Source organism: Dunckerocampus dactyliophorus, chromosome 6, assembly GCF_027744805.1.
Source record: "Dunckerocampus dactyliophorus isolate RoL2022-P2 chromosome 6, RoL_Ddac_1.1, whole genome shotgun sequence".
Lineage (NCBI taxonomy): Eukaryota > Metazoa > Chordata > Actinopteri > Syngnathiformes > Syngnathidae > Dunckerocampus > Dunckerocampus dactyliophorus.
This window is the reverse complement of record NC_072824.1, coordinates 5,484,174-5,504,764: the sequence shown is the minus strand read 5'-3', so window position 1 is coordinate 5,504,764 and position 20,591 is coordinate 5,484,174. Positions and strand designations below refer to the sequence as shown.

Below are 20,591 nucleotides of genomic sequence, written 5' to 3'. Positions count from 1 at the left end.
AGACTTGATTGCTGGAACAACAGGCTTTTATTGCAGGTTAAAATTATTTCGCACCATGCACAATAATCCCTAACATGGGCTACTGTTGCAGCCATAACCCACGGCAAGCTAAAACTGAACCCTCATCTCCAACGTCACTTCCTGTCCGCCCGCCCACGCAGCTCCCCTAGCACCGCAACACATTTACAGCAACACAGCACAAGTTTTGTTTTAAATGGCTTATTTTGTGTTGTTATGTCTCCTAAAGGTGACTATAGGGATTTTATTTCATGTCTAGAGGGCTGTAATGACGTTAAAAAACATATTTCAAGGTAGTAAACAGGTTTTATGTGCAAAAATATTTGATTTATAAATAAGGAATCCTACTTAGTGGAAATTTGCTTATCACAGTCGGGTCTAGAAGCAATCAACGAGGGATCACTGTATGTCCTGCGCAATACACAGGTCTACAGTACATCTATTCCATTTTCTAGCACTTATCCTAATTGAAGAGAGGCAGAAAAATCAATCCCAAGCTCAAATACAGTTTGATCACAATCTCCCATCGTAGTACTTGAGTTCTGGTTGGTACAAAGCTGTCGAAGAGAGATCCAGAACACAATAAAGGACCAAAGAGGCTGGCGGAGGATGAGCCAAAATGACTAGATGTCCAAAAGTCCTCAGTCATTTCAGAGTCCTTAGATTGACGTCATTGTATGCTCTCAAAAGTTGTTCTTATGGATCTTTCAGACATTAACATAATTGGACTTTGCTGTTCAATTCTCAGAAGCCTTTGTCAGCCACTTGGCAGTGTTTGAGCGTCCAAGGGAAGACGCCTGGTCCAAACTTTACTTAGACTATTGGGTAAGCTTGATGCTTTGTAGTATTTTGACACAAAAGTGCATACGTGTGCTGGGAGGTACGATAAAAACATAGCTGTCAACATTTGAAAATAAGGGACATTTTTCGGAAAATAACGGAAATTCCTCTCCCCAGTCATGGATTTGGGACAGCACTCCAAAATTTATGGAGTATACTTACAAGAAGTGTACTGATGAAAGTAGTCTCCTCACACATACCAATTTCAGCGTTCAGGTCCCCAATAATTTGCAAATTTTTGGTAAAAAAAAAAAAATCTTTGAAAATTGTCTGCAGAAAATATGACTCACTCACCATAAGTTACTAATAATGTGTAAATATGTGATAATTTAGGTCAAATGTACAGCATACAGCATATCATTGACAGGAAGCCCACGATTTTTACATGATTGTCTTTATGCCTCACTGATAATGTTTTTACCCAAGCGTTGAGAATTTGCAATTTTTCGCCGGCTTTGAACACATCATAGTGTGTGCTGTGAGACACAAAAGTTTGGCTATGAAAGCACTAGCTTTGACAGTCAACCTGGTTAATAATACATGACGATAAGTTATTACTGGAATTACAACATGCAAGCAGTGTGGATTATGTAGACGCGACTTGGAGAAACACTTTCTCTAGCCTGCTAGCCCCTAGCGCTAGCCTGACGACCAGGCTAAAGGCTACACCGTGACTTGGATTCTATCTGTTCGTCCATGTGTACATCCAGCATCTTACATGATCATTCATTAGTGGTGCAATGGCATGTGAGGCATGCTTAGGGATTAAACCTGTATTGTGTCGCGGGTGAACAATGGCAATTGAAGAGAGAAAGGGAGGGTTCTGGAGCTGAATCTAATCTAATCATTTTAATGCAAATGTTGTTAAGAAATGGGTGGAGAAGGTCAAACTCAATCTAGCAGGAGGGTTTGGAGGGAGCAGAGTGAGCCGTCTGTCAAAAGTAAGTATTTTTATGCGCTTATCAGTTAACCAGTTTTTTGCCATTTGCTGGTGGTCCTGGATGTAACCCCCTGCCAGATCCACTGTACAGTCATCCCTTGCTTCATCGCGGTTCGAACATCGCTCCCTCACTCTAAAAATGTATTAATTATTAAATGATTGCTGTTTTGTGGTTGACTATGGCCTATTGTTAGTCAAAAATGTTAAAAGACAAGTCATGTGCAGTATTGTGGTCACTAGGCATCAGTAATGTTACATTGATGAAACATGACCTTAGATTACATTACCTTAACGCTGCGTGTGGTCAGTCAGCCATGGCATGTCTCACAAAGTTATCCTCACATTTTGCGTGGAAGTTTTACGTGTTTGGCTTCTTACTTTGTCCTTCTTCCCCGATCCGTTTGAAACACCTTAGGTTTAGAACAAATAAATTGGAGGCTAACTAGTTAGCTCTGTAGCTTGCTATATGCTATGAGTGGCGGCCCTGTCTTAGGTCCCTGCAGTGGTCCCGTAGCCTGCGCATCAGTGTTGTGCAATGGAGTGTAACAAAGAATAACAGGAGTGTAATGGTAACTTTAGGGGTGTTATTTTATGTCTATATGGCTCTAATAATGTTAAGAACTGCATTTAGAAAGTCTTAAACAGGTTTTCTAAGCTCTAAGTAGGAAAATATTCCGTTTATCAATATCGAATTCTACTTTGCGACAATCTACTTATTGTTGTCCAGTCTGGAACCAATTAAACAAGACAAACGAGGGACGACTGTATTACATTTGAGATGCAGCCACTTATTTTGGTGAGGCTATTTTTGTCAGCAGCTTTACAATAGGAGACTGTTAAATTCTTCACACATTCTGATATTATTTAGTTTATTAGCTCAGTGTGCTTTCAGTCAGAAAATCTTCTTGACACACACACTCACATTACACAATCAGATTTGCATAACATTTAGGTATGACCCGTGAAAAAATACTAGGATTAGAGGCAAACTCACATTGTTCGTGCTCTCTCTCTCTGTCACACACACTAACTTAACTTTCACTATCGAGAGGGGCGCGCCATGTTTGATACACTTTGTCCATCTTCCTTGTTGATGGAGAGCCCAGCGCTGTAACCAAATATGTTGCTCTCATTTTTTAATACAATTTAGAAACCTTTCTGTGATCATTGACTGCAATTCCATTGCAATTCCAACTTAAAGACCAGAACAGCAGGCGCCGTGGCAACCCAGTCTCAACGTGATCGGCAACCCAAACCTGAACCTTTGGTCTAAACCCAAACAGAAACCATTCAAGTTGGTTAGCAAATCTAGCAAATGTCTACACATTAACGACTATGCATACATGCGAGACACATTCATACGTGTATTGGTTGCTCTTCCTGGTTGTCAATAAACAGGAAGTACCGCCGTCCCGTGCCTTCATCTCCGTGGTGTAAAGAGTTCACATCTTGCTTATAATGAAACCTCACGCTGGCACGTGTTTGATCCTTTGAACTTCCGTGGAGCTCGCTCGTCTGAGAGCTCGTTAGCGGGCTGGGCGCTCATTAGCGGATGCTGGTAGTGAGCAAAGACAAACATGCTCATAGTTTATTTCGGCCTCATTAAACCAAAGACCACGTTTTTTACGCGCTGAGTGACTATTTGGTGGAAAATGAGAGGAATTGGGTCAAGTGGTGCAAAAATCAACAGAGACAAAAAAAGGTCAGCTTCTCATTGTTGCCTTTTTTCCTCTTCTTCTTCTTCTTCAGCGCTAAACTGTGAGGAGCAGAGAGACGGCGTTTCAATAACTCCTCGTCACCGCGTGTGATTTGATGTGCAAGTTTATTGCCCTGTGAGCTGACAAGCTTATTTGAAGATTGCCAGGTTCATTGCAGGCGACGGCACCCGAGAGAAGTAATATCCTGAGGATCATCTCACTCACTCACGCAAGGTTAGCCTGATGATACACTTTACAAACACCCCGCACCACCACCTCCACTCTTTAGACTTTATTCTTTAACCCGTTGCTGCTCAGAAGTAATTAAGAACAACGATCCTGCTTGTGCACTCTTCTAATGAGGTATATCAGGTTTGGGTAGGTAAAGAGAGGGGAGCAAAATCATACGCAAACTGTGCTGTTCTACTGTACTTTGTTTCCAGGTAAATATGTTATGTGCTGTGTAGGTCTGGACCCCAGCTGCAGAGGTGTGAGGCTTATAAACCATTATGGTATCTTTAAGAGAGTCACACAAAGTACAACAAAGCCAAAAAAGGAGTGAGCAGAAACAAAAAGCGAGGGTGCACAACAACTCAACCAAAAAACAGACACCATAAGAAAAATTGATGTTATAGTCAAAGCACAACAACTATTAAATAAGTAGAAGAAGGCTAAGCAACAGCATCCTCGGAGCACGGAAGAAAGAACCGGCATCTCCCACCTGCAGACAATAGGGTTGAAGTAACCAGACAGTCAATCAGCAGTAGGGGGCACCCAGCTGTCCCGCCTCTAGCTGGGACGGGGGCCTATGAAAACAGAAACAACAAAAAGGAGGAGAAGACAAGGGCAGCACACTCGGGGCGAACATGGAACGCAACAAAATATGCGCAAAACCCACTTTGTATTAAAATTGGGGTGTCACAATATCTCGTGAGATTAAAATGTGACAAGATTTCTCGTGGGCAGTAGGCCTGGGCCACTAATAATTACATTAATTAATCACAGAACCCGATAATATTGCCAGCCTTAATATACTGTGTTGCCATGTGCATGCGTGTCTGTTTTCCTCGTCTCTGACCTCCAAACAGGCAGGAAGAGGTTTCACTCTGTGCATTGATTTACATAGAACAACGGCATGAACGGCGTGATTACCTTTTTGACAGTCTTTTTTGCATTGGTGGGTGGAGGCGGGGCCGCTAGCATACACACAGAGTGCAGAAGAGTGTAGCCTTGTGAGGATCAATGCAAGGTAACGTAGTAGAAAGTAAATTAGTAGAATGCAATATATTGTCATGTAATTTTTATATTTTTCCATTGTACTTGTCTTAAAAGTGATGTTAAAATCTCGTTTTGTCTCATTCCCAATCTTGTGTATCGTCTGGTCTCGTGAACTGTGTGTCTCTTGACACCCCTATGGTTAAATGCAACCAAAAACATGCAATGAGCATGTTTTTGGCCACTTTCCTGTATTTAATTGTTGTAGATGTGCAACGTGTGTCTTCTTGTGCTTTTGTTGACTTGACACAAACCAAATCACAGAAGATGCCCTGTGGGATACACTGTGGTCATCTAAGACTATGCATTCCTACATGAAAACCTTTTTGCATGTGGTCTTCTTGGACAAGATGCCAGCCGCTTTCCTTGTTATTCACTTATTTGCATACGCACCACCATATTGACCCAACCCCAGCCCCTACGGCGCTTGGTCACATTTGATGTAATAATTGAGACTAGAGGTCTTTTCTGCCACAACACATTCCTCCCTCCGCTCGTCAGAGGGTCTCTGCGTGCTGAGACATCTTCATTGGCGTGCGATGCAGCTTACAAGTGTGTCTGAAGTTCAGATGTCACATCGCATTACTACGCCACTCATGACTGAAAGTATGCTAGATTTACTCCCTGCATCATTTAAGCAATATTCTCCTGACGTGTGCATGCTTGGACAATATGTTTGCTTTTCTTATACGTTCATGCTTTTTATTGAATGGGAGTCTGCTTACTTCATATAATGTCTTCTTTAGATTCTTCTTTCATCCTTCTTCTTGATGATCCTTCCTTTGGAAAAAAGCAAAAAAGCCAAAGAAAAACTTTTTTTTTAAACTTTTGTCTAATAAGATTTTATATTAAGGTAATTTTGGGTTAGCTCAAAATACTAAATAAATCAATACTATATATACTATATATATATAAAAAATACAAGTGTGAAAGTGTTTTCACCCTTCCTGGTTTCTTTTTTTTGCATGTTTATCACATTTGAACATTTCAAATCGTCAAACAAATGTAAACATTAGTCAATGACAACACACCTGAACATAAAATGCAGTTTTTAAAAGAAGCTTTTTATTATTAAAGGGAAAAAAAATCCAAACCTACATGGCCCTGTGTGAAAAAGTGATTGCCCCACCCCCGTTAAAGCATAATTTGACGGCCCGACGTCCTGTAGTGGGCCCTGTGCTCACTGCCCAGCACCATAGAGCTCAACTGGCATTTGCCATAGACCACCAGAATTGGCAACTACACCACTGGTGCCCTGTGCTCTTCCCTGATGAGAGCAAGTTCAACCTGAGCACATGCGACAGACATGAAAGGGTCTGGAGATGCCGTGGAGAACGTTATGCTGCCTGCAACATCATTCAGCATGACCGCTTTGGTGGTGGGTCAGTGATGGTCTGGGGAGGCATATCCCTGGAAGGATGCACAGACCTCTACAGGTTAGATAACGGCACCCTGACTGCTATTAGGTATCGGGATGAAATCCTTGGACCCATTGTCAGAACCTACGCTGGTGCAGTGGGACCTGGGTTCCTCCTGGTCCACGACAATGCCGACCTCATGTGGCTAGTGTATGCAGGTAGTTCCTGGAGGATGAAGGAATTGATACCATTGACTGGCCCCCACGTTCACCTGACCTAAACCCAATAGAACACCTCTGGGACATTATGTTTAGGTCCATCCGGCGCCGCCAGGTTGCTCCTCAGACTGTCCAGGAGCTCATTGATGCCCTGGTCCAGATCTGGGAGGAGATCCCCCAGGACACCATCCGTAGTCTCATTAGGAGCATGCCCCAACGTTGTCAGGCATGCGTACAAGCACGTGGGGGCCACACAAACTACTGAGAATCATTTTGAGTTGCTACAATGACATTTTAGCTAAATGGACCAGTGTGCTGCATCATTTTTTCACTTTCATTTTTGGGGTGTCTTTGATTTCCCCCCTCTATAGGGTGATCATTTTCATTTCTATCAAATGATGTGGCATCATTTTGTTACTAATACATCACCCACTTATTATCAGGAAAGATATTCAAGATCATTTTTCCCCCAGTTTAGATCTGATGTGTTTTCGAAGTGTTCCTCTAATTTGAGCAGTATATATACAGTATATATAGCTTAGCCAGCTTATTTTTTAGCAAGACATGGACAAAGGAAGAACTTTTTTTTTTTTTTTTAATTTTGTTAACGTTGCAAGACAGCACATTTTTGGGGGTATTTTTTCAATTGAACTTGTCAGTGAATAATGTGTTCATCCTAGACATATGTCTGACGTACCGGAAGTGTGTATGTATAAAGGTAGTACAGTTCCATCCAAATTAGGCCTGCTGGACCTTGGTAGAGGTCTGTGCTCTACTGAGCACCATTGTACTTCTAAAATGATGCACATTGCTGCACAACAGTAAAAAAGTCAGCAGCAGGCAGAGCAGAGTGGAGGCGAGGCTGTTGGATGGCGTCAGATTTATGACTCTGAAAGTGTCAGCTGACACCAGCGATAAGCCTGGCGACATGCGACGGCCGAGAGCAGATGAAAAGATGGAGGACGCCCAGAGATGTTAGTGACAAACGGGCTGCACAGTGCAGAGGATTTGCGATTTGCATGATCCCCCCACAACCCAACCGAGACGCACACTGGTGCATAAAATCAATCAGCTCACTGACACGCTAAACAAAATTCTTCATCCTGCTTTGTAATTGGCCAACGAGGAAGTGCTCTGGTACTGGAGGAGGTTTTGAGCAAATTAGCTTGATAGCTTAATCAAAACAACACTTTACTCCACCATAATTAGCGCTTGCAAGCCTCCCAAACATGCCAAAAATGGAATAAATAGAGGAAGAGAGGGAATCCCCGGCTCCTTACAAAGCATCTGGTTGTGCTTTAGGCCTTTTGTGAGGACGCAATCACTTTATCACACTTACTTGTCTCACTTATTCAATTATTTGTGGTCAATGAGGTCATTGACACAGCTCTTAATCGATCAATGATGGCTTAATTCGTAATTCATCATCTTGGCAAGACATTTTGGGCACTCGTATGCTTCCAGATGTGTGGGAACACTTTGAGGAATTCCCTGTTTTAGACTCCACATTCTCTTCACTTTTCATTACCTGGAGCTGGCCCAATAATTTTGCACAAAACAGGGAGGGGCATCTTGTGGGGGTAATGTACTATTATGCAAGCACTGCCCTCCAATTACAGTCATCCTGTTAATTGAATTTCTTTGAAGTAGGGTTCTTGATTTAGAAATGTAGTATTTTTGTAGTTACAGCATAGAAAACATATTTACGACCTTCTAAATACAGTTTTTAACATTAATAGAGCCATCTAGACATGAAATAACACCCCTATAGTTGCCTTACCACTCCTATTACTTAATATATTACACATAATAGGAAAAAATATGACTCATTATACAGTAGACTCACACGTGTTAGCATTGGGAGAGTTCCTTGTTGTTTCTTTTTTTACTTCGGAGACTTCATGTGGTGGCTAATGTAATGTAACGTTATTCCAGAGTCACACAGAGTCTGACATTCTTTTTATTGCCCAACCTTAACGCCAGTGCTAGAGTTCTCAATTCCAACACAGAAAACAGCTCGCATACTTGTCTCCTCGCTCTGTTTCCACAGCGACAACACTTCCTCCTTATCCACCAATAACATAACAGCTAATGTAATTCCATTGCAACACAAACAGGTTGTTACAGTAACATTACTGACACCTAGTGACCAGCGGTAATGGTAATGGTTTAATTTTATTTTTAACATGCACACAGGTACATTGGAAAATATCACATGTTACAATTCACATTTCCACATGTCCAAAAAGGCGTAAGAAGAAGCAAAGCTCATTGAATCCTACATGCTTTCTATTTCACATCAATTGCTAATCATTTGTTTGTGCACTTCCTGTATTCGACATGTAGCATTTACTAATTTCGAAATAAGGCAGTATCACAATGTGTTACAATAGGGGTTAAAGGTTGTGATAAATTGATAACTCGTGTAATATTCATAAATAATATTAAATATATACTAATTAGTGCTGAAATGTTAAGACAGAAACAGTTTGTTGTTGAGTGAGTACGGACAGTGCAATACTTCAGTCCTAAGAAATGAGAGGTAAGTCGTAAGTGTAGAGTGATTAGACATAGCATGGTAGGTTCCTTGAAGTGGCTCATTATAGTGCATTGTTTGAGTTCGTTGCTCGATCCTTTCCATAATTTGATTCCACATACTGACACGCTGAAGGTTGTTAGTGTTGTTCACACGTATAAATGTTTTAAGTTAAATTTTTCCCGAAGGTCATATTTTTTCTCTAGTTGGTGGCGTACACGATATTTGACTTTTATACAGTATGTGTACGTTTACTTTAACATAGAATATCATAGCACATACAGTCATCTCACGCTACATTGGGGTTCGAATATTGCTCCCGTACTATATTGTGTTTCCGTGTGGAAGTGGTAAGTTGTTGCCTTCTTTGTCCTTCTTCCCCACTCCGTTTGAAACACTTTAAGTTTAGAATAAGTAAATTGGAGAGGCTAACTAGTTAGCTCGGTAGAGGCGTCTGTCTGTTATGTCCCTGCAGTGATCCCGTAGCCTGCGCCATGCAGTGGCGGTGCTATGGGGTGACCGGGGCCACCCTTGGTCACTCTCCGGCCACTCCAGTGGCCACCCCCACGGCTGGGGGACAATTTTGACAAACATGGGTCTGTGGTGCAGAACATTAGTTCAGCCTAATCACCTTTCACGCTTGGACGCATTTCCCTGCAGCACACAACAGTGGCGGAGCTACGAGGTGGCCAGTGGTGGGCTTGGCCACCCCTGGTCACTCTCCTGCCACCCCACTGGCCATCTAGACATTTCAGGTATCAACTGATTGCCACTCCTATGTGAGTAATGGCCTCACCTTGGCCAACCCAATGAAAAATTTCTTGCTCCGCCAGTGGCGCAATGTGATGTCAACAAATAATAATAATAGGAGTGTAAAAGTGACTATTGGGGTGTTTCATGTTGACAGGGCTCTATTAATACTGAAAAATTTATTTAGAAAGTCATAAACAGGTTTCCTTTGCTTGAAATATACACAGTATTATGAAAATATTCTGTTTATTAATATTGAATCCTACTTAGCAGAAATTCACTTATCACGGTTGTGTCTGGAACCAGTTAACCGTGATAAACCATAGTGTGGGACCGAGAAAAAGGCTTCTTGAGACGTCATCTGTACTTCTGTGAAGAAGGTGTCGGACGTTTCGCTCCTCATCCAAAGAGCTTCGTCAGCGAACTAATAAGTGCTGGTAGCCTAGGCCCTAAGTACAGTAAGAGTGGGCGGAATTGGTGTGCCAACACCCGCCTCCTATTGGTTCCTTACGCTAAGCCTGGGCGGAGTAGTGGTATAATCCTTTCCTGCTATTAACACCTCCGATAAAAGGGAAGTGTCGCTCCCTGAGTTGGGTATGAACGACTCTGATACTGGCTCGTTAGCATCTATTGTTCTGGCTCGGCCCTGGCTTCACCTCATTTGCAAGACTAAGAGCTGTGGGTTTTGGTCTCAGTAACCTGCTGAACACAGGGTCCAAATTAAACCTCAAACCACCATTCCGATTCAATGATGGGTTCTGTTGTTTGACAAAAATAGCTTCCTTTACTCCTCTTTCAAACCATCTGTTTTCTTTGGCCAAAATCTTTACCTCGCTGTCCTCAAAAGAGTGATTGGTTGCTTTAAGGTGTAGATGTACTGCTGATTGAGGACCACTAGAATTGTCCCTGCGATGTTGATAAAGCCTTAAAAACCACTGACGCATAGTGTGGGACGATTGTATTACTTTAACGTTAATATATATATGAATAATTGGCTAACATTTTTATTTTAGGGCCGCACGGTGGTCTAGTGGTTAGCACGTTTGCCAATACAGGAACAGCCTGGAGATGGGGAAGACCTGGGTTCGATTCTCCCCTGGGCATTTCTGTGTGGAGTTTGCATGTTCTCCCCGTGTGTGTGGGGGTTTTCTCCGGGCACTCCGGCTTCCTCCCACATTCCAAAAACATGCATGTTAGGTTCATTGGTGACTCTAAATTGTCCATAGGTATGAATGTGAGTGTGAATGGTTGTTTGTCTATATGTGCCCTGCCATTGGCTGGCGACCAGTCCAGGGTGTACCCCGCCTGTCACCCGAAGTCAGCTGGGATAGGCTCCAGCATGCCCCCGCTACCCTAATGAGGATGAAGCGGTATAGAAAATGGATGGATGGATTTTTATTTTATTATTCAACTTTTATTATTTGAATGAATTATATGTGATATTTAAGTACTCTTGGTTGAACTGAAAATATTCAATTTATTATATAAATTATATAAATTACATTATTGTTATTGGAGGTAGTTGATCATTATTTATTTCATTTATTTTATTTGTGCATATTTTGTCGTCATTTATTTGATGATTTTCCTGTGTTCATAAGCAGCACCTGTATGGTCCCAACAGGGAGACAATGAATGCAAGTGCAACAGAATGTTCCTCAAGTAAATCTATGCTGACATTATAAACATTAGGTTGTTTTGTCTCTTCAGGAGTCTACTGTAACATTCCACACTGGCAATGAGAGAAACAAAACAAGGAAAAAGATGAATTCATTGTCCCGTTTCTTTTAGTAGCCATAACTTGTGTGCTTGTATGTGTCGAGGGAACCTTAAAGGTATCTTTTCTTCCTTGCCGACAATCACCTCAGGCTTGTTCACAAGCGAGACCAATCAAGCGCCTTCCCGCTGAATGCCTTTTTGTGGCCACTTTGGATTTTATTTTATTTTAAAAGGGTGGGGTTTTGGGGGCTCAAGTGAAGTCACAGTTTCCAACTTTTGATTTTTATTTTGTTTCAGCAAAATAGTTTCAGTATTCAGTATCTTTCAACAATGTGCCACAATAATGTGTTGGAAGTGTGTTAGCCTTGATGCTGGAATTTAATCTGCGTGTGTGTGTGTGTGTGTGTGTAGCTTTAATGCAAATGAACTATGTTTGGAGTGTGTCTCTCCAAGAAACGCTATTGTGTATTTTATATACACTGTAACTCTGCACTTGGCCAACGTAATAGATGCCGGGTATCCGATACAAGAACGTAGCATGAAGGAATGGGACAGGAGGACACAAATGTGAGCGACACTAGCATAGCAAGTGCTAACATCACATTTACTACACATATTCGATGTAGGAAAACAAAAATGATCAAACTTTCATCCCCCACGTCTGTAACTGACTGACGGATAGTTGGCAGAGCTTTATTTTAAGATGGGTAGCAAAGCCTGCTGCACGTCATTCTGTATGTTTTTGTTAAATGAGCCTCCAAGGTCATGCAAAACATCCAAGTTCGAACCCTCGTTGTGAGCGGTGCAGTTGGAACCCCTGCGGTCAAATACTGCTAGGGTGGTACAACTTGGAATTTGGACAAAATTTTGGGAAACCCACACATCTAATGTCTACCATGGCAAAACCTCATCACGAATGAAGTCAAATGTTCACATTTTAACATTTTTACAGCAGCATCATGCTATGTTCGCATCTGTTGCTGGCTGCCGATAGCTGACTTATTTTAAGATGTGTAGCGAAGCCTGAATTTTTTTCATAACATTGCAGTGTGTACACGGGGCGGGTCATGTCCATGAGAAAAGTTTTTTTTTTTTCTTCAAAACATATCTCTTCCCTCAAGAGTGAAGCAAACAATGCAGGGCGTTGATAGACTTTTCTCACGTTTAGCGCTCATAAACAGACTCAAGACACACATTACATTACATTACGTCATCAACTTCTCCAACTAACACGATGTTGTCATCATCCATCTTCCTCCTCCGTTAGGACGCTCGGATCGGGAAGGTCTTGGCCAGCCGAGCATTCCTGAGTCAATCTCTGCCGGCTCAAGGCAGATGACTCCCGTGGGATTGGGGCTGGAGTGGAATGAGACGAAGAAGGGTTTAGTTTATAGATGAAGCTGTGTCAGGAGGACATGCTTAATGGACTGCATGAAAGAAAAGTCAGTAGTGGGAGACGTTTACAGTTTGGGAAGATACCTGTATCTCTATGATTGCAATAATTAGTCCTGTGGGGGACATTGGTGTAGTTTATACCTTGAGGGATGCAAATTGACTCTGACTGTAGGCCTATTTTTATCACAGTATGCTATTTACAATGTAGATGTGTTGGTCAGAGCTTGACAATTGGTCGTCTGGTCCATGCACGGCTGACGACAGAGCCGTCCTCAATGGAGGAACTCACAAGGAGGATTTAGGGATCAAGCCTAAACCACTCAGAGATTTGTGGGGAACCCTCTCCTGAGGCAGCCAGGCTTTAGAACCATGAGTGACGCCCAGACACTTACAGCAGGTCCTCACGGGAAGGGAAGATAGCACTTAATGGAGTGTGAAAACGTAAGTATGAATGTATTTAGTGCTTTAAATGTGCCTTTTTAGTCTTCAAATGAGATGTATTAGTTTTGCAATGGATGTTTTTAAGGCTATAGGGCAAATAAAACGCTGGGAAATGGGCCAACTACGAAGAGTGCGACGTTTCCATATCCAGCAGAGGGCGCTACAGTGCCAATAAAGTGGGTGCTAGGAACTCGTAACATTTGGCGGGTGTGGGGGGGTTCATTTTGACTCACATAGCAAAAAGACCTATGACATTTTGATTCTGTGATGGGGGAATGGTCCTATTGCTGCTCAAATAGAGAAAAGGGCAAATACATTTCTCTAGCAGGCTACTTCCAGTTGAAAAGTGGAGCTCCACCTCGATTGTACAGAAGTATCGCCGTGCAATGCTGGTCTGAAAGCTGCATAAACCCCTCCACAATGCAATCCAACCCCTGACCAACAACTGTGCCAAAAAGGCAGAGCTTGGTCACAGTCCTCCATTGCCTAGCAACACCTAACCTTCCTGGTGAAACACGCATGGCTTATTGCAGAAATTTAATTTAAAAAACAAACAAAAGCTAGCACGATGGTCAATATAGGAACAGTCTGGAGATCGGGAAGACCTGGGTTCGATTCTTCCTTGGGCATTTCTGTGTGGAGTTTGCATGTTCTCCCCGTGTGTGTGTGTTTTCTCCGGGTACTCCGGCTTCCTCCCACATTCCCAAAAACATGCAGGTGAGGTTAATTGGCGACTCTAAATTGTCCATAGGTATGAATGTGAGTGTGAATGGTTGTTTGTTGTTGTTGTAGTTGTATGTTGTATGTACTTTATTTATCCCACAGCGGGGAAATTAACTTGTTACAGCAGCAAGCAAGCAAGACAAGTAAAGAGAACAGTGTAAAGAAAGCATAGTGACTACAACATGGTTCAGGTGGTGCAGGTGTTGTAGAGCCTGACAGCGGTCGGTATGAAGGACCTGCGGAACCTCTCCTTCTTACACCGTGGGTGTAACAGTCTGCTGCTGAAGGAGCTGCCCAGGGAAACAACAGTGTCATGTGTGTCCATATGTGCCCTGCGATTGGCTGGCGACCAGTCCAGGGTGTACCCCGCCTGTCGCCCCAAGTCAGCTGGGATAGGCTCCAGCATGCCCCCGCGACCCTAATGAGGATGAAGCGGTATAGAAAATGGATGGATGGAAACAAACAAAAGTGGAAAAATAAAGCAAAAATGTAACTAAAAAAAGCTAAAATGTTGATACTCATAACTAATAAAAACACAAAAGTGTGTTTTTAAATATATGTGTAATGTTTTTTTTAATATATATAAATATCAAAGGGCAACTGGACAGCCCTGATGTAAATAGACTAAGACAAGTAGATAAGACAAAACAGTGAGCTGGCATTGTTCAACTACAATCTGGAACTATTAATGCTGCACTTCAGCCAATCAGGAACTTACATATACTACCGGGCACTTATGTATAATGTAAGAGCTTGTGTTTTTAAGTGGCTGCTTGGTGTAGTGGGTAATGACATCGGCGCTTTGCACAGGAGCCTTTGGTTTGAATCCCAGTCGTGGTCAATCACAATGTTTGACAAACTGTATTATTACTATCATTTTTTTTTCAATAATGAGCCTCACAGTGTCAGCAAAGAAAAATTCTGGCTGGTCAAGTCCCCACTGAAGGCCCAGGTACCAATTGCAACACCGGCCACGGATAATTGCACGTTAACATAAATGATTAGTGGTAGCAGCTACAAAAAAGTAGTAGTTGTGGAAAAAGGTTAACAGTTAACAAAAAGGTCAACAGTTAAAAGCATCATGCTTAGGTCATGCATGCAAAGTTATAAAACATTTTTTTAAGTCTGTTTGTCCCCTCATATATATATATACTGTATATATATATATTTTATTTTATTTTTTATTTTTTGCATTGTATAAGGTGTTCTACCATTTCCAGTCTGGACTGACATGGAACTGTACTTAGAGAAAATCAGTCCCTCTATCAGCATTTTTATACTGATTTTCATCAAAGTCTAATGGGTCTTTCCTTTGCACTAAGTTTCACGGAAATTGCTTGTGCATCAGTTCGTCTTGGATTTGAATCTTTGAACGACAAACATTTCACTCTCCAAATGCTGGGATTGCTGTACTGTAGGAATGCGCAGCTCGGTTGTTGTTATTTTCAGAACGGTGAGAGAACAGAGCAATGACGCATCAGACAGAAGTCAGAAGATTAGATTCTCATCTGCTTAATTGCAGCCAATGAAATTGTCTTTATGGAAGAGGCTGGTGGCATCTGGGAACGACCTCATTGAGGACAAATCTGGCTGTGCTGATGTTTGAAAAGATAGGGAAGCTTTAAGTACATGTTGATATGCGATAGCCAGCTGGAACCTCGCGTGTGCTTATATCGCGGATATGAAAGCCAGAGAACCACCCCCAGGGAAATTAAAAGCAAAGAGAACATACGACGCCGTCACGCTGGCCACTTGGGGGACGCCAGGATCTGGATTGGCACTGCCAGACGTTACCATGGCGACCATCAATCTGTGTCAGTCGGTCCTGCTGAAGCTATTGCTTATCTTACCTTTGACCTCAAGAACTGGATATCTCTCAAAATGAATAGCGGTCTTGCTTGGATAGACTTTAGACTAACAAATCCTGAAAGAGGAGTGTTTGAGAGATCTGATGTTTGACCTCATGTTGTGTAATATATTGTAAAACATAGTGACATATTTGCGTACCAGCGTATACCTTGATAAAATGATCATATTGGACTATAGGATACAATTGTAACCGCTTACCTTAACAATAGTTAACACAGCACCCAAATGGTCAGGCTAAAACTATTATGCCATAAAATAGACCATAACATCAGGATGTTAAGAGGTTATTATGAGAGGGACACATCAGACCCAGGACAGGATGCACTACTACGAGAAGCAAGTCAGGAGGGGGAGATCAAAGGGGGACCCCCACTGATCAAAGCTTGGCAAGGACCAAGAGTAAAGAGCTTGAGGAAATCAGACTTTTTTTTTTACAGCAGCCATGATGTAGCAGCATGTTTTCCTGTCTCGAGAAGACCGCTCATGATTGTACAGTCATGGTCAAAGGTTTTGAAAATGACACAAATTATTAATTTTCACAAAATCTGCTGCCTCAATTTTTATGATGGCAATTTGAATATACTCTAGAATGTTATGAAGTGTGATAAGATTGAACTTAATGCCCAAAAAAAACATTTCTACTGCATTTCAGCCCAGCCACCCGCTGACATGATGTTAGTGATTCTCTGGTTAACATAGGTGAGAGTGTTGACAAGGGCAAATTCTAGAGATGACGCTGTCATCTTGACTGAAACTAGACTGGAAAACAGGAGGGTGGTCTTTGTTTTTCCTCTGTTCACCATGGTTACCTGCAAGTAAACACGTGCAGTCGTCATTGCTTTGCACAATAAGTGTTTCACAGGCAAGGATATTGCTGCTGCCAGGATGGCACCTAAACCAACCTTTCATCGGATCATTAAGAACTTCAAGGAGAGAGGTTCAATATTTGTAAAGAAGGCTTCAGGGCGCCTAAGAAAGCCCATCAAGCGTCTGGACTGTCTCCGAAAGTTGATTCAACCGAGGGATTGGGGCACCACCAGTGTAGCACCTGCCTAGGAATGGTAGCAGATAGGCCTGAATGCATTAAGGCAAATATTTTTGGAAGATGGCCTGGTGTCAAATGGCTCATAGAAGCCATTTCACTCTAGGAAAAACATCAGGGACAGACTGGTATTCTGCAAAAGACACAGGCATTGGACTCCTGAAGACTGGGGTAAAACCATCTTCTCTGATGAATCCCCTTTCTGATTGTTTGGGGCATCGAGAAAAAAGCGCTACCATCAGTCCTGTGTCATGCCACTCATAATTTTGCGAAAAGAACACAGCCATGAATAAAGATTGGTACCAAAACATCCTCTGAAAGCAACTTCTCTCAACCATCCAGAACAGTTCGGTGAGAAACAATGCCTTTACCGAAGGCAAAAGTGCTAACTAAGTGGCTTGTGGAACAAAATAGTAACATCTGACAAAAAGATCTAAAAACACTGTATACTATACTGTAGTGCATCTTTCAAGATGCAGTTTCAGAAAGTTCCACCAATAAACATGTAACAGCTAAACCCCAGCTACCCTTATGCCATTAAAATCAATAGAGTTCAAAATTCATCCATCTTGACATTTGGACACACACACACGCACACACACCTTCACACACACAGGGATGCGTCTTTTATGTCAAGTCACGGCTGCGCGAGTCCTCTGTGTGACTGTCGTGGCGGTGGTCTGATGGGCTCCTGGTGCAGACGGCTAACATGATAGTATTTCCTCACCTGGCTCCTCTGTGCTCAGCCATATTTTAATCCAGTGGGTAAATGTGTGTGCGTGTGTGTGTTGTTGGGGTATGTGGTTTTTGGGGGCATTGTTTTTAAGTCTGTAAAGGTGCCCTTTCTAGATAAGGTTTTATTTTATTTGACGTGATGAAAAGGGAGGAGCTGACTTGAAATCATGGCGGCTGAGGAGCTACCCATAGCTTTATAAAGTAGTCAACAGAACTAGAAGAAGTGGGAAAATATTCCAATTGTAATTTCCTGTAAGTGTACAACGACAGTAATTGATTTGGGACAGTAAAATACTGTCAAAATTCACACACGAGTACACCGTGTACACAGTATACTAATATACTGAGTGTACTGACGGAAGTATTCCATTTGAATTTTAAATATTGTAACAAGTATGTTCTCACACTGAAAATGGAACACGTAAACGGACGGCGGCCATCCAGAGTGAAAAGTTATCAAAAACCCATAAATCCAAAATGGCGGCCAGCAGCCTGTAGGACCGTCTCCGCCAAGGCGGCCCTGCGGTGATTTGGACGGCGGCTAACGAGTGTGGTTGGCACTCTCGTCTGTTTACGGCTGCAGGAATATTCATGACGCCTGCCATGAATATTCATCTCCTCTGAGTGCTTCCTCGGCTGACAGATGCCTTCGCTGGCGTTTTCCCTCTGGTGTGACGCGTCGTGACAAACTTCTCGTCCAACGCGAAGCCAGCGCATCCTCTCATGGGCAAGTGACGGGGAAGTTTGCTCCACAGAAGTCCAGCTTGTCATCCTGTGAAAGGAACGGAGCGTGGAAGTGCAGCTGATCCTTATTTCCTCGTCAATCCTGGCGTGTAATTGATCCCCCCGAGGCGGCGCTTTTTTAGCTCACACGCTAAATTATGCATCAACGCAGTGAAATACACTCGTTTTTTTCTTCCTCTTCTAACTGGATGTGGGAGTGAAGCTCATTGGCTCAATATGTCCACCTGTTGCCTCGGGCATGGTGGTCACGCTCGCTGGCGCTTCCTGATGCGGGCTGGATTAAATGTTTACCCTGGAACAGCTCAGTCCAGATGACGTATGGTTGCGTTTAAGTGTACACTGTACATGCTTCCTAATTGATTTTTGTGCTTGTTCTTGTGGAAAAGGTGAGTGGTCTTGTGATGGCAACCACAGTTTGCGCAAGGCTCTCAAACAGCCGCACCCACAGACATCCAGCACTTGTGGGGAATGTGTTTGTCCACGTTCCACCCGGGCTCGAACCAGAGTCCGCAGAACGGGAGTCGAGAACTCGAGTCATCGTGCTAAAAGCCCGGACTGTCAACTCGATGTCCAACACGAGTGAGGTTTACCAACGTACGTTGGCACAGCTGCATCAACTGGCACCACAAAACCATGCGAGGAAGAAGAGATAGAACCATGCTTTACATTCATTAGCATCAATGTATTGGACAGAATTCAAATACAATTCAAGAAAAACAGAGTCCTTGCTAAAAAAAAAAAAACTGCTGCTAGAGTAAGCTAGCATCCATGCTAGTCTCTTTCTTAAGGTCAGCCATTGTTTACACGTCATTGGCTGTGTCCCAAATGACATACTTCCGTCAGTGCACAAATTTTCACATTTACCGAACATTGAGGGTGGTGTCCAGCACAGCACACTTACCATTTGGGGTGTTTTGAGCGTAACATCCGCGTACTGACTGTGCACTGCATTTTAACGCACACAGTGCACTTACACACTCAAAAGACTAGCTGTAAGTACGCAAGTGCACCAATTGAGACACAGCCCTGTGAGACACTGACCAGTCACTTCTTACTTTTCGTCACCTCTAAGCCCAACCCCTTTCTCCTCAAACGATGCTGTGATTGGTGCATTTATGTTTAGACTGATGGCAGTAGCAGTAGCTTGACACTATGATTTGTTACACTACGTGTCAGTAATGAGTAGTAACTGAGTTTGACAGTAAAATTATGCAGTGCCATATAAAGATGCTGATGAAGGAATTCATTTTGTAAATTCTCTCTATATATTTCTTTTTAAACAACAGTCATCGCTCGTTTATTGTGGTTAATCGTTCCGGACCCGACCGTGATAAATGAATATCCACAGTATAGGATTCAATGTTAATAAATGGAATATTTTCATAGTTGGAGCAAAGAAAACCTGTTTAGACTTTCTAAATACAGTTTTTAACATTATTAGAGCCCTGCAGACATGAAGTAATTTGCCTATAGTCACCTTTACACTTATTATTCATTGTTTACAACACATTGCTCAACTCTTAGTCTGCAGGGATTCAAGAAGGCAAGCAAGCGAGTAACCAGTTAGCCTCGAATTTATTTCTTCTAAGCTTAAGAAGCCAAAAACTTACCACTTCCACACGGGATGGGAGAACTTTTTTTTCACTCTGTCATGTTGGACATGCCATGACTGTAATGTAATGTAAGGTAATGTATCTGTAACTGCAGCTGTTATGCTGAGTTTGTTTTTAGATGCATGCTTTTATTTTTAAATGTACCGAACCGGAGGTTGTACTGTTAACGCTGTAAGCTTAACACAGGGACCGCCAGCACATGTCGTTAGGTGGCATTTATGCACACTTAAGAAGAGACCAATAAGTAAAAATGACATTAGAAGACGTTAAAAGGAAGAAAAGGACTCAACACTGTAAAGTACAGCATTGCCTCTGGTTGAATGACTCTGCCGTTGATCGAGAAGCAGGCTAAGTGGTCCATGTCTATGTATATTCAATATTAGCTTAAATGCTAAACAGTGTTATTGTCTGACTACTCATCTGCGGTTGTATTTTATTTATATGTATGTACTTTAGCTCCACGATGTGGTGTGGTGGAAATACACACCCCTGTAGTTACCTTTACACTCCTATTACCTAATGTAGTAGACATAATAAGAGCAAATAAGACACTAAATAAGACTCATGCTCATGTGTGCTGTTGTAAATGTGTTTCAGTGCTAGGGGAGCTGAGTGGTGGGTCGCACAGGAAATGACATCGGGGGTTCAGAGTTGAGGCCGCAACAGTAGCACGTGTGT

The 20,591-nt window shown here is 42.4% G+C and overlaps 1 protein-coding gene across 4 annotated transcripts in view; it reads left to right on the top strand.

The window, feature by feature from the left end:
* Positions 1 to 20,591, top strand: part of LOC129183375 (protein phosphatase 1 regulatory subunit 29-like) — a 182,184-nt gene that overhangs the window by 122,378 nt on the left and 39,215 nt on the right. For 2 of the 4 annotated variants that reach the window (XM_054780526.1, XM_054780523.1), the window contains exon 5: positions 3,548 to 3,729. The exons of the other annotated variants lie outside the window; for them this stretch is intronic. The gene's annotated coding sequence lies outside the window, so the exon portion shown is untranslated. The remainder of the gene's footprint in view (positions 1 to 3,547; positions 3,730 to 20,591) is intronic. 4 annotated transcript variants of the gene reach the window in all.